The sequence below is a fragment of the Aegilops tauschii genome, chromosome 3 (assembly GCF_002575655.3).
Source record: "Aegilops tauschii subsp. strangulata cultivar AL8/78 chromosome 3, Aet v6.0, whole genome shotgun sequence".
Taxonomy (NCBI): domain Eukaryota; kingdom Viridiplantae; phylum Streptophyta; class Magnoliopsida; order Poales; family Poaceae; genus Aegilops; species Aegilops tauschii.
The window spans coordinates 188043241-188056637 of NC_053037.3; positions in this window are offsets into that span (position 1 = coordinate 188043241).

The window sequence follows — 13397 nt, forward strand, 5'->3', positions numbered from 1 at the left end:
CGGACTAAGCTTGATATCATATCTTCTTAAGTTGGCAAACGTTTCAGCAAGGTCAGTCAGCAGGTCGGAACCTTTAGGTGACTTGACCACGATATGATCCATGTATGCTTCCGCGTTCCAACTGATTTGAGTGAGCAGGCACTTCTGAATCATGCGGACGAACGTGGTGCCAGCATTCTTGAGACCAAAGGGCATGGTAACATAGCAAAAGCACCCGAAAGGGGTGATGAAGGCTGTTTTTATCTCATCGGGTCCATACAGTGGGATCTGATGGTACCCGGAATACGCATCCAAAAAGGGCAAACGCTCACACCCCGTAGTTGAGTCAACAATCTGGTCGATGCGGGGGAGAGGGAAGCGATCTTTCGGGCAGGCCCGATTGATGTGCTTGAAATCGATACACATACGAAGTGAATCGTCTTTCTTGGGGACCATGACAACATTGGTGAGCCACTCGAAGTGGTATACCTCACGGATGAACTTAGCTGCCAGAAGCCGAGCCACCTCTTCACCAATTGCCTTCCTCTTCTCCACGGCGGACCGACGGAGATGTTCCTTGACAAGTTTTGCTTTTGGGTCAACGCGCAAATGGTGCTCAGCCAGTCCCCTGGGTACACCTGGCATGTCAGATGGTTTCCATGTGAAGATGTCTCAGTTCTCACGGAGGAACAAGATGAGCGCTTCTTCCTATTTGCTGTCGAGTGTCGGCGTCCTGGGAACGGGGGTCCCCAGACTTGCCTGCCTGCGGCCCACGGTGTGGTTCCACTAATGGCCTAGTATGGCCCATCTTCATCAGCAAACACTCAAGACCCTCACGGGGGGCCAAGCCTCGCGAGGCGGACGACACAAGACCTCCTCAAGGGCAGCCTCACTAGGCTTGCTCGCGAGGAGCGGAGAGATCAAGGCGAGGGGCACCTCGCGAGGTTTTCCTGGCGTGAGCCATGACGACCAAGGCCAGGCGGGTACCAGCGGGCGCAGAGTACCAGTTGCCTCTTTGGTGCTAAAGGGGCAGGTGCAGGCGAGGAGTCCCGAGGCATCAGGCAAAGGTTTCCATATCGGTGCAACCACACCAAGACCAGCAAGATGGCAGGACGGAGGTCATCGCGGAGCCCACGACGGCGTCACCACCAGAGCCTTTGGCAGGCGAAGACCACCTTTTGTCAGGATAGCTTATACTACTTGTCCCCCTTCAAATTGTCCGTTTGGGATCCCTTCCTGCCTAAACATTTGGGAAGAGGACCAGGGCCTCTATAAATAGGACTGGCCACCACCGTAGGAGGCAACGGATCGAGGACGATCGAGATCATCCCCAACCACACAAGCTCAGCGAGCACGAGAATGCCTCTCCTCAGGAGGTTGTTCTTCCCTTGTACTTGTTCATCCTTAGCCTAGAAGGCAATCCACCACACCACACCAGAGTAGGGTATTACACCACATCGGTGGCCCGAACCAGTATAAACTCTTGAGTCCCTTGTTCCTTGGGTCGGCGGGCTAGGCCTTGAGATCATTGCTAGAGTGGGCTAGGGGGAGAGAGATCTTCGTGCGCACCCCAGTGTTCGAACCTCTAGGGTTTTTCCGGAACCCATAATCCAACATTTGGCATGCCAGGTAGGGGTGGGCTGAGGCCTTTCTTCCATTGATCCACGCTCCACTGCTCCACCGCGTCCATGGCGGACGCTTGTCGAGCCCGCGCCGAGCGCCGGGCCGCCCGTGTCGCTCAGACAGCTCCTGTTGGCGGGCCTCCCCGTCGTTCTCCATCACCCGCCGCGAACGCCGCCACCGGCCCGGCGGGAAACGAGTAGCAAGCATCATCGTTGCACCCCTCTATGCGGCGGGACGGCCGCACCGCCACCCCGTCGCTGACTCCGGCCGGTTCATCGTCCCACGCTCGTCGCGTTCCCACGGCGCGCAGGCCGAGCTGCTCATGGCACGCGAGCTCCTGCTCTACCGCCCGGTCGACGACCTCTACGAGGATTGGCTGGACCACATCGCCGAGCTCATTAGCGCCACTGGGGGCTCCCCCGTACCATCCCTCTGGCTGCCTCACCCTCCTCCAGCTGCGGGAGATGTAGCTCACGTAGCGCCCCCACCACCTCCGCACCAAGACGGTGTCCTGGCACCAAGACGCGCAGCCCCTCGACGCGACCCGCCGCGCCGGGCGCCCGCGCACGAAGAAGGAAGCTGCCAAGAGGTTCCCCGACCGCGAGAAAACGTTCCTGCGCTCCCGGCGCCACCATGTTAAGTCCATGTGCCGCCTGCGGTGGCGGAGCATGGGCGTCAAGATCAAGCTCTGCCCCTGCGACGGGCCCCGGTGACCATAGCAGGCTGCCGTGCCTTCGCTGCAGAGCTTCATAGCGTCGTTTCGCCAGGAAAGTTCAAGCCAGACCTACCCCCACGCTACGACGGCACCCCCGACCCTGCGGAGTTCTTGCGGCTCTACGAGCTGAGCATTGAGGCGGCCAACGGCGACGAGAAAGTCATGGCAAGCTGGTTTCCCATGGCTCTCAAAGATGGTGCTCGCCCGTGGCTCCTGAATTTGCCCCCGGGGTCAATCTCCTCCTGGGGTGAGATGCGCGACCGCTTCGTCGCCAACTTCCAGGGCACTCGCGACCGCCCGCCGGCTGCGGGTGACCTGCCCCGCATCAAGCAGCAGCCAGGAGAGACGCTGCAGAAGTACATCCAACGCTTCAATATCGTTCGCCTCAAGATTCCCAAGGTGATGGACGAGGCCATCATTTTCAGCGTTCTCTGATGGTGTCCGCGACGTCAATATGAAGGAGGAGCTCGCCATCCACGAGGAGCTATGCACGGCCTTGGAGATGTTCAACATGGCGACCAAGTGCGCAAGAGCTAAGGAGGGGCGCCTCTCCCTCCTCGAGCACCCTGCTGCCGACCCAAAAGAGAAGAAAGCCAAGGCCAAGGACGTGAAGCACAAGGGAGTAGCCGTGCTCGCGGCAGAGCCGGACATGAAGCGCGTCCGGGACCACCCCGAGTCGTCTAAGAGTAGCCGTCCGTTCTACGCCTTCCACAATGTACACAGCCACAACACCAACGACTGCCAAGAGCTTAGGGCCATTCGAGATGGACGCTTTGGTCGACGCCTCGAGCACAGTGACCGGGGCTACCGCCGAGGAGGAGGACGAAGTGGAGGACGCTGGGATGACCGCGACCCCCGTCAGGAGTGGTGCGATGATGACCCACAACTATAGGGGATCTATCATAGTCCTTTCGATAAGTAAGTGTCGAACCCAACGAGGAGCGGAAGGAAATGATAAGCGGTTTTCAGCAAGGTATTCTCTGCAAGCACTGAAATTATAGGTAACAGATAGTTTTGTGATAAGATAATTTGTAACGAGCAACAAGTAACAAAAGTAAATAAAGTGCAGCAAGGTGGCCCAATCCTTTTTGTAGCAAAGGACAAGCCTGGACAAACTCTTATATAGAGAAAAGCGCTCCCGAGGACACATCGGAATTATCGTCAAGCTAGTTTTCATGACGTTCATATGATTCGCGTTCGGTACTTTGATAATTTGGTATGTGGGTGGACCGGTGCTTGGTGCTGCCCTTACTTGGACAGGCATCCCACTTATGATTAACCCCTATTGCAAGCATCCGCAACTACAAAAGAAGTATTAAGGTAAACCTAACCATAGCATGAAACAAGTGGATCCAAATCAGCCCCTTACGAAGCAACGCATAAACTAGGGTTTAAGCTTCTGTCACTCTAGCAACCCATCATCTACTTATTACTTCCCAATGCCTTCCTCTAGGCCCAAATAATGGTGAAGTGTCATGTAGTCGACGTTCACATAACACCACTAGAGGAGGGACAACATACATCTCATCAAAATATCGAACGAATACCAAATTCACATGACTACTAATAGCAAGACTTCTCCCATGTCCTCAGGAACAAACGTAACTACTCGCAAAGCATATTCATGTTCATAATCAGAGGGGTATTAATATGCATATAGGATCTGAACATATGATCTTCCACCAAATAAACCAACTAGCATCAACTACAAGGAGTAATCAACACTACTAGCAACCTACAAGTACCAATCTCAGACTTAGAGACAAGAATTGGATACAAGAGATGAACTAGGATTTGAGAGGAGATGGTGCTGGTGAAGATGTTGATGGAGATTGACCCCCTCCCGATGAGAGGATCGTTGGTGATGACGATGGCGATGATTTCCCCCACCCGGAGGGAAGTGTCCCCGGTAGAACAGCTCTGCCGGAGCCCTAGATTGGTTCCGCCAAGGTTCCGCCTCGTGGCGGCGGAGTCTCGTCCCGAAAGCTTGCTTATGATTTTTCTTCGGACGAAAGACTTCATATAGCAGAAGATGGGCACCGGAGGGCCAACAAGGGGCCCACGAGGCAGGGGCGCGCCCAGGGGGGTGGGCGCGCCCCGCACCCTAGTGGCCAGGGTGTGTGCCCCCTCTGGTATTTCTTCCACTCAGTATTTTTTATTATTTCCAAAAATAACTTTCGTGGAGTTTCAGGACTTTTGGAGTTATGCAGAATAGGTCTCTAATATTTGCTCCTTTTCCAGCCTGGAATTCCAGCTCCCGGCATTCTCCCTCCTTATGTAAACCTTGTAAAATAAGAGAGAATAGGCATAAGTATTGTGACATAACGTGTAATAACAGACCATAATGCAATAAATATCGATATATAAGCATGACGCAAAATGGACGTATCAACTCCCCCAAGCTTAGACCTCGCTTGTCCTCAAGCGGAAGCCGATAACGATAAATATGTCCACATGTTTAGAAGTAGAGGTGTCCACATGCTTATTTCCTCCTTGATACGTCTCCAACGTATCTATAATTTATGAAGTATTCATGCTATTATATTATCCATCTTGGATGTTTTATGGGCTTTACTATGCACTTTTATATTACTTTTGGGACTAACCTATTGACCCAGAGCCCAGTGCCAGTTTCTGTTTTTCCCTTGTTTTAGTGTTTCGCAGAAAAGGAATATCAAACGGAGTCCAAACAGAATGAAACCTTCGGAAAAGTTATTTTTGGAAAGAAAGCAATACAGGAGACTTGGAGTGAACGTCAGGGGATCAACGAGGAGAGCACGAGGCAGGGGGGCGCGCCCACCCCCTGGGCGCGCTCTCCACCCTCGTGGGCCCCTCATGGCTCCCCTTACCGACTTCTTTCGCCTATATATTCCCATATACCCTAAAATCTTTGGGGAACAGAAGAGATCGGGAGTTCCGCCGCCGCAAGCCTATGTAGCCACCAAAAACCAATCGGGACCCTGTTCCGGCACCCTGCCGGAGGGGGCATCCCTCATCGGTGGCCATCTTCATCATCCCGGCGCTCGCCATGACGAGGAGGGAGTAGTTCACCCTCGGGCTGAGGGTATGTACTAGTAGCTATGTGTTTGATCTCTCTCTCATGTTCTTGAGGTGGTACGATCTTGATGTATCGCGAGCTTTGCTATTATAGTTGGATCTTATGATGTTTCTCCCCCTCTACTCTCTTGTAATGGATTGAGTTTTCCCTTTGAAGTAATCTTATCGGATTGAGTCTTGAAGGATTTGAGAACACTTGATGTATGTCTTGCCGTGCTTATCTGTGGTGACAATGGGATATCATGTGATCCACTTGATGTATGTTTTTGTGATCAACTTGCGGGTTCCGCCCATGAACCTATGCATAGGGGTTGGCACACGTTTTCGTCTTGACTCTCCGGTAGAAACTTTGGGGCACTCTTTGAAGTACTTTGTGTTGGTTTGAATAGATGAATCTGAGATTGTGTGATGCATATCGTATAATCATACCCACGGATACTTGAGGTGACATTGGAGTATCTAGGTGACATTAGGGTTTTGGTTGATTTGTGTGTTAAGGTGTTATTCTAGTACGAACTCTATGATAGATCGATCCGAAAGGATAACTTTGAGGTGGTTTCGTACCCTACCATAATCTCTTCGTTTGTTCTCCGCTATTAGTGACTTTGGAGTGACTCTTTGTTGCATGTTGACGGATAGTTATATGATCCAATTATGTTATTATTGTTGAGAGAACTTGCACTAGTGAAAGTATGAACCATAGGCCTTGTTTCCTAGCATTGCAATACCGTTTACGCTCACTTTTATCATTAGCTACCTTGCTGTTTTTATATTTTCAAATTACAAAAACCTATATCTACCATCCATATTGCACTTGTATCACCATCTCTTCGCCGAACTAGTGCACCTATACAATTTACCATTGTATTGGGTGTGTTGGGGACACAAGAGACTCTTTGTTATTTGGTTGCAGGGTTGCTTGAGAGAGACCATCTTCATCCTACGCCTCCCACAGATTGATAAACCTTAGGTCATCCACTTGAGGGAAATTTGCTACTGTCCTACAAACCTCTGCACTTGGAGGCCCAACAACGTCTACAAGAAGAAGGTTGTGTAGTAGACATCAAGCTCTTTTCTGGCGCCGTTGCCAGGGAGGTGAGTGCTTGAAGGTATATCTTTAGATCTTGCAATCAAATCTTTTAGTTTCTTGTTTTATCACTATTTTTTTATAAAAGAAAACTACAAAAAAATGGAATTGAGTTTGTCTCATACGCTTCATCTTTTTAATATCTTTCATGAGTATGATGGAAAGGAAAATTGTGCTCAAGTGCTAGAAGAAGAAATCTATTGAATGTTTGACACTAAATCTTTGAATGATGAGCATGATTGCAATGTTGTTAGTATGAACTCCTTGAATATCCATGGTACTAACGATGATTGCACTAGTCATGATGAAAATGTCTCCTATAAACATGTCAATTTTTGTGGAGTGCATTGGGTTTGCAAGTACAAACCAAATAGGGAAGATAGATATTGCAAGAGGCATAAGCACTTAGAAACTAAATGGTTGCAAGAGAGGCTAGATGTTTGTGCTGAAAATTTAAACTTTCTTAGCCGTACTTGTGAACTTTGCAATGAACGTGATCATTTCAGTACCCAATGCAAAAAAATTTCATGATCGTATCATGTCCTAAAATTGTGATGACTTGATTTCCCTTGCACATCATAATGAACTTAGTTTTCTCTTGGGTTATGAAGAAATGAAACGTATAACTAAGGTTATTCCAGAATTTGCCCTTGATAGAGTTCTTCATTTTGATCTAGAAGAAATTTATATGTATTGTGCGGTGAATTGCATTGAAAATCCTTATATTGCCAATTACATAAAGAAAATAAAACAAATAGAAGATGAAGAGAATGCTAACGAAAGGGAAGAGACTTCCCAATATTCTCCTATTATTTCTTATGATGAATCAGGTAACAAGGAGGAGCCTTCTATTCAACCAATCTCATTAATAAGGAGCTCCAAAAAGAGGATTGGACCCACACATGAGGTGAAGAAGAAGAAAATAAAAAGGAAGAGAGGTAAAAAGATATCTCTCCCAAATAATGTTGCTCCTATTATTGTTGTGCCCCATGAAAATGAATCAAAAATAATTGTGGAAGATGATGCACTTAATGATGATCTCGTTATGCCTATTGTTTGTTGTGATGATTATGATTGGGAAGATAATGATACTTCTTATGATCTTGAAAATCTTTTTGGCACTTGCTTGGAAGAATATGACAATTGCTATACTATTGGTGCTATCCATACTATTAATAATGAGAGTGATTATGCTTATGATATGGAAAGGCCCAAGCTTGGGGATGCTATGTTTGATGAAGATGATGTTTTTGAGAATATATTTGCTGAAATTAATGTTTGTCCCAAGCTTGGGGATGCTATGTTTAATGAAGATGATACTTTTAGCCTCCCAAGTTTTGATATGCAAAGTTGTTATGATGATAGCATGCCTTCTACCTTTGATGATTATATTGATGAAAGTGGATTTGGAAGAGTGTCAACTTTAGGAAGTAATGATTCCACTATTTTGGAGGATGTTGAATCTTATAATATTTATGAAGGTGGATTTGGAGAGGTCATGACTTTATTTAGTGATGTATCCACTATTTCGGTAGAGGTTTCAATTGATTATGATGAGAAAAAAGTTGCTACTTATGATGATTATTGTGATGAAACTTATGCTATAAAGAGTAGTGATGATTATATTTATAAAACTTGTCATGATTATGATTACCCTTTTTCTGAACATTACTCTTTTAATGTGGAAACAATTTATAGTATTCAAGTCTCTTATGATACTCCCACTATTCTGAATGAGAAGAATTTTGCTTATGTGGAGAGTAATAATTTTTTTATGCAAGTAGATCATGAAAAGAATTCTTTAGGTGCTGGTTATATTGTTGAATTCATTCATGATGCTACTGAAAATTATTATGAGGGAGGAATATATGCTTGTAGGAATTGCAATAATATCAAGTTTCCTCTCTATGTGCCTAAAGTTTTGAAGTTATGCTTGTTTTGCCTTCCTATGCTAGTTGATTATTGTTCCCATAAGTTGTTTTCTCACAAAATCCCTATTCATAGGAAGTGGGTTATACTTAAATGTGCTAGTCATATTCTTCATGATGCTCTCTTTATGTTTCAATTCTTATCTTTTATGCGAGCATCATTGAAATCATCATGCCTAGCTAGGGGCGTTAAACGTTAGCGCTTGTTGGGAGGCAACCCAATTTTATTTTAGTTTTTTATTTTTGGTTCTGTTTAGTAATAAATAAATCATCTAGCTTCTGTTTAGATGTGCTTTTATGTTTTAATTAGTGTTTGTGCCAAGTAAGACCTATAGGATCTTCTTGGATGATAGTTATTTGATCTTGCTGAAAATTCCAAAAACTTTCTGTTCATGAAAACAATTGTTTAAAATCACCAGAACGTGATAAAATACTGATTCCAATTGCAGAGGATCAATAATCAAATTATCTAGGACGTCCTATTTTGGTAGAATTTTTTGAGTTCCAGAAGTTGGCGTTAGTTACAGATTACTACAGACTGTTCTGTTTTTGACAGATCCTGTTTTTCGTATGTTGTTTGCTTATTTTGATGAATCTATGGCTAGTAAAATAGTTTATAAACCATAGAGAAGTTGGAATACAGTAGGTTTAACACCAATATAAATAAAGAATTAGTTCATTACAGTACCTTGAAGTGGTGTTTTGTTTTCTTTCGCTAACGGAGCTCACGAGATTTTCTGTTAAGTTTTGTGTTGTGAAGTTTTCAAGTTTTGGGTAAAGATTCGATGGACTACGGAATAAGGAGTGGCAAGAGCCTAAGCTTGGGGATGCCCAAGGCACCCCAAGGTAATATTTAAGGATAACCAAGAGCCTAAGCTTGGAGATGCCCCGGATGGCATCCCCTCTTTCGTCTTCGTTCATCGGTAACTTTACTTGGAGCTATATTTTTATTCACCACATGATATGTGTTTTGCTTGGAGCGTCACTTTATATTCTTTAGCCTTGCTTGATGTTTTAATAAAATACCAAGATCTGAAATTCTGAAATGAGAGAGAGTCTTCACATAGCTACATAATTATTTAACTACTCATTGATCTTCACTTATATCTTTTTGGAGTAGTTTGTCATGTACTCGTGTGCTTCACTTATATCTTATGAGTAAATGGTTGAATGATTTGAATGTCATAAATCTGAAATTATATATGTTTCATATTACTTTCCCATGGGGAGTATGCCTTCACATATAAGAAGTAGAGGTGGTAAATTTATTGAAGGTTAGCAAACATTGTATTGGTCACTTGAACAATTCATGAAAGAATACTGAGGGAAGAGAGATTTCACATATAAATATACTGTCTTGGACATCTTCTATGATTGTGAGCCCCATTAATTATTTTCAAACCTGAGCAAATTAGTTGAAGTTGGACAAGACAACATAATGAGTTATGCTTAGGTATATTTGTATAGAAGTTATATTGTTATGGATCCTCTAACATGTGGTGCTTGCTATTTAGAATCCTTTGCTAGCCAAAATATCTGTACTAAGCAGGAATACTGCTTGTGCATCCAAACTCCTTGAACCAAGTTTCTTCCATGAGTGTCCACCATATCTACCTATATGCGGTATTTACCTGCCGTTCCACGTAAATTTGCATGTGCCAAACTCTAAACCTTCAAATAATAATCTGTTTTGTATGCCCGAATCGCTCATGTAGCAACTAGGGGCTAGCAGTATCTTCCATGCTAGGTGGGTTATTCTCACGATGAGTGGACTCCGCTCATCATTCACGACAAAATGGCTGGTAACTGGGATGCCCAGTCCCATGATCGAAAGATCGAAATCAAATAAAAAATAATTGCAAACAAAACTCCCCCAGGATTGATGTTAGTTGGAGGCACCCGTTGTTTCTGGCAAGCCATGGATTGATGATTGTTGGTGGAGGGGGAGTAAAAATCTTTACCTTTCTGTTTGGGAACCGCCTATAATGTATGTAGTATGGAAGATATTGGGAACTCTTGGTCGTTATGTTGACAATGAAAGCATACCTCTCAAAATTATTTTCATCTTTGTTTTAGCTTCGAGCTCTGGCACCTCTGCAAATCTCTGCTTCCCTCTGCGAAGGGCCTATCTTTTACTTTTATGCAAGAGTCGGTAGTATTCCTTCTCATTCCAACCTACTCTTTAGTTGGCAAGCATCATGTGATGGAAAGATCTAGGCATATATGGCCATTCAAATATATTTGAGCATGAATTATTACTGTTGACATTACCCCTGAGGTAAAAGGTTGGGAGGCGAAACATTAAGCCCCTATCTTTCTCTGTGTTCGATGAATACTATTTGTTCCAAAAATATGCTTTGAGTGGTAGCAATCATGGAAGACTAAATGATAGTTGAGTATGTGAAGTTTGCTGAATCAAAGCTCTGACATAGACTCTTCCTGAAAATAAGATGAACTGCAATTGTTTGATGACTGAGAACATAGTTTGTTAGTTTTCAAGAAAGTTTATGATCTATACTTTAACATGTGAATAGCTTGTTACTTGATCATGAAAAGTTCTATGAGTTCAGCTACTGTTATGACATATAATGATGCTAGAAAAGGTGATTGAAATTATCATTGATCAAACTTGTGCACCTGCTAGCATTCACACTTCATAAATTATTTCTTTTATCATTTACCTACTCGAGGACGAGCAGGAATTAAGCTTGGGGATCATGATACGTCTCCAACGTATCTACAATTTATGAAGTATTCATGCTATTATATTATCCATCTTGGATGTTTTATGGGCTTTACTAGGAACTTTTATATTACTTTTGGGACTAACCTATTGACCCAGAGCCCAGTGCCAGTTTCTGTTTTTTCCCTTGTTTCAATGTTTCACAGAAAAGGAATATCAAACGGAGTCCAAACGGAATGAAACCTTCGGAAAATTTACTTTTGGAAAGAAAGCAATACTGGAGACTTGGAGTGCACGTCAGGGGATCAACAAGGAGAGCACGAGGCAGGGGGCGCGCCCACCCCCCTGGGCGCACCCTCCACCCTCGTGGGCCCCTCGTGGCTCCCCTTACCGACTTCTTTCGCCTATATATTCCCATATACCTTAAAACCTTCGGGGAATAGAAGAGATCGGGACTTCCACCGCCGCAAGCCTCTGTAGCCACCAAAAACCAATCGGGACCCTGTTCCGGCACCCTGCCGGAGGGGGGATCCCTCATCGGTGGCCATCTTCATCATCCCGGCGCTCTCAATGACGAGGAGGGAGTAGTTCACCCTCGGGGCTGAGGGTATGTACCAGTAGCTATGAGTTTGATCTCTCTCTCGTGTTCTTAAGGTGGTATGATCCTGATGTATCGCGAGCTTTGCTATTATAGTTGGATCTTATGATGTTTCTCCCCCTCTACTCTCTTGTAATGGATTGAGTTTTCCCTTTGAAGTAATCTTATCGGATTGAGTCTTTAAGGATTTTAGAACACTTGATGTATGTCTTGCCGTGCTTATCTGTGGTGACAATGGGATATCACGTGATCCACTTGATGTATGTTTTGGTGATCAACTTGCGGGTTCCGCCCATGAACCTATGCATAGGGGTTGGCACACGTTTTCGTCTTGACTCTCCGGTAGAAACTTTGTGGCACTCTTTGAAGTACTTTGTGTTGGTTTGAATAGATGAATCTGAGATTGTGTGATGCATATTGTATAATCATACCCACGGATACTTGAGGTGACATTGGGGTATCTAGGTAACATTAGGGTTTTGGTTGATTTGTGTCTTAAGGTGTTATTCTAGTACGAACTCTATGATAGATCGAACGGAAAGAATAGCTTCATGTTATTTTACTACGGACTCTTGAATAGATCGATCCGACTGGATAACTTTGAGGTGGTTTTGTACCCTACCATAATCCCTTCGTTTGTTCTCCGCTATTAGTGACTTTGGAGTGACTCTTTGTTGCATGTTGACGGATAGTTATACGATCCCATTATGTTATTGTTGAGAGAACTTGCACTAGTGAAAGTATGAACCCTAGGCCTTGTTTCCTAGCATTGCAACACCGTTTACGCTCACTTTTATCATTAGCTACCTTGCTGTTTTTTATATTTTCAGGTTACAAAAACCTATATCTACCATCCATATTGCACTTGTATCACCATCTCTTCACCGAACTAGTGCACCTATACAATTTACCATTGTATTGGGTGTGTTGGGGACAAAAGAGACTCTTTGTTATTTGGTTGCAAGGTTGCTTGAGAGAGACCATCTTCATCCTACGCCTCCCACGGATTGATAAACCTTAGGTCATCCACTTGAGGGAAATTTGCTACTGTCCTACAAACCTCTGCACTTGGAGGCCCTACAGCGTCTACAAGAAGAAGGTTGTGTAGTAGACATCACTCCACACCAATCAATTATACATATTTAGAGAGCAATTTTTATTGCTTGCACCGATGACAACTTACTTGAAGGATCTTACTCAATCCATAGGTAGATATGGTGGACTCTCATGGCAAAACTGGTTTAAGGGTATTTGGAAGCACAAGTAGTATCTCTACTTGGTGCTAAGAATTTGGCTAGCATGAGGGGGACAGGCAAGCTCAACATGTTGGAAGATCCATGACAATATACTTTATCTCAGATATAAGAAAACATAACCCATTACGTTGTCTTCCTTGTCTAACATCAACTCTTTAGCATGTCATATTTTAATGAGTGCTCCCAATCATAAAATATGTCCAAGATAGTATTTATATGTGAAACCTCTCTTTCTTTAGTACTTCCTATTAATTGCAACGATGACCAAAGCTATGTTTGTCAACTCTTAACAATTTTTAATCATCATACTCTTTCTATGCGAAGTCATTACTTTCCATAAGATCAATATGATCTCTTTGTTTCTTTTTATTCTTTTCTCTTTTCTTTTATTCACTCAAGATCATAGCAAGATAATCAAGCCCTTGACTCAACACTAATCTTTATTATATATAGCTCACGGACTCGATTACA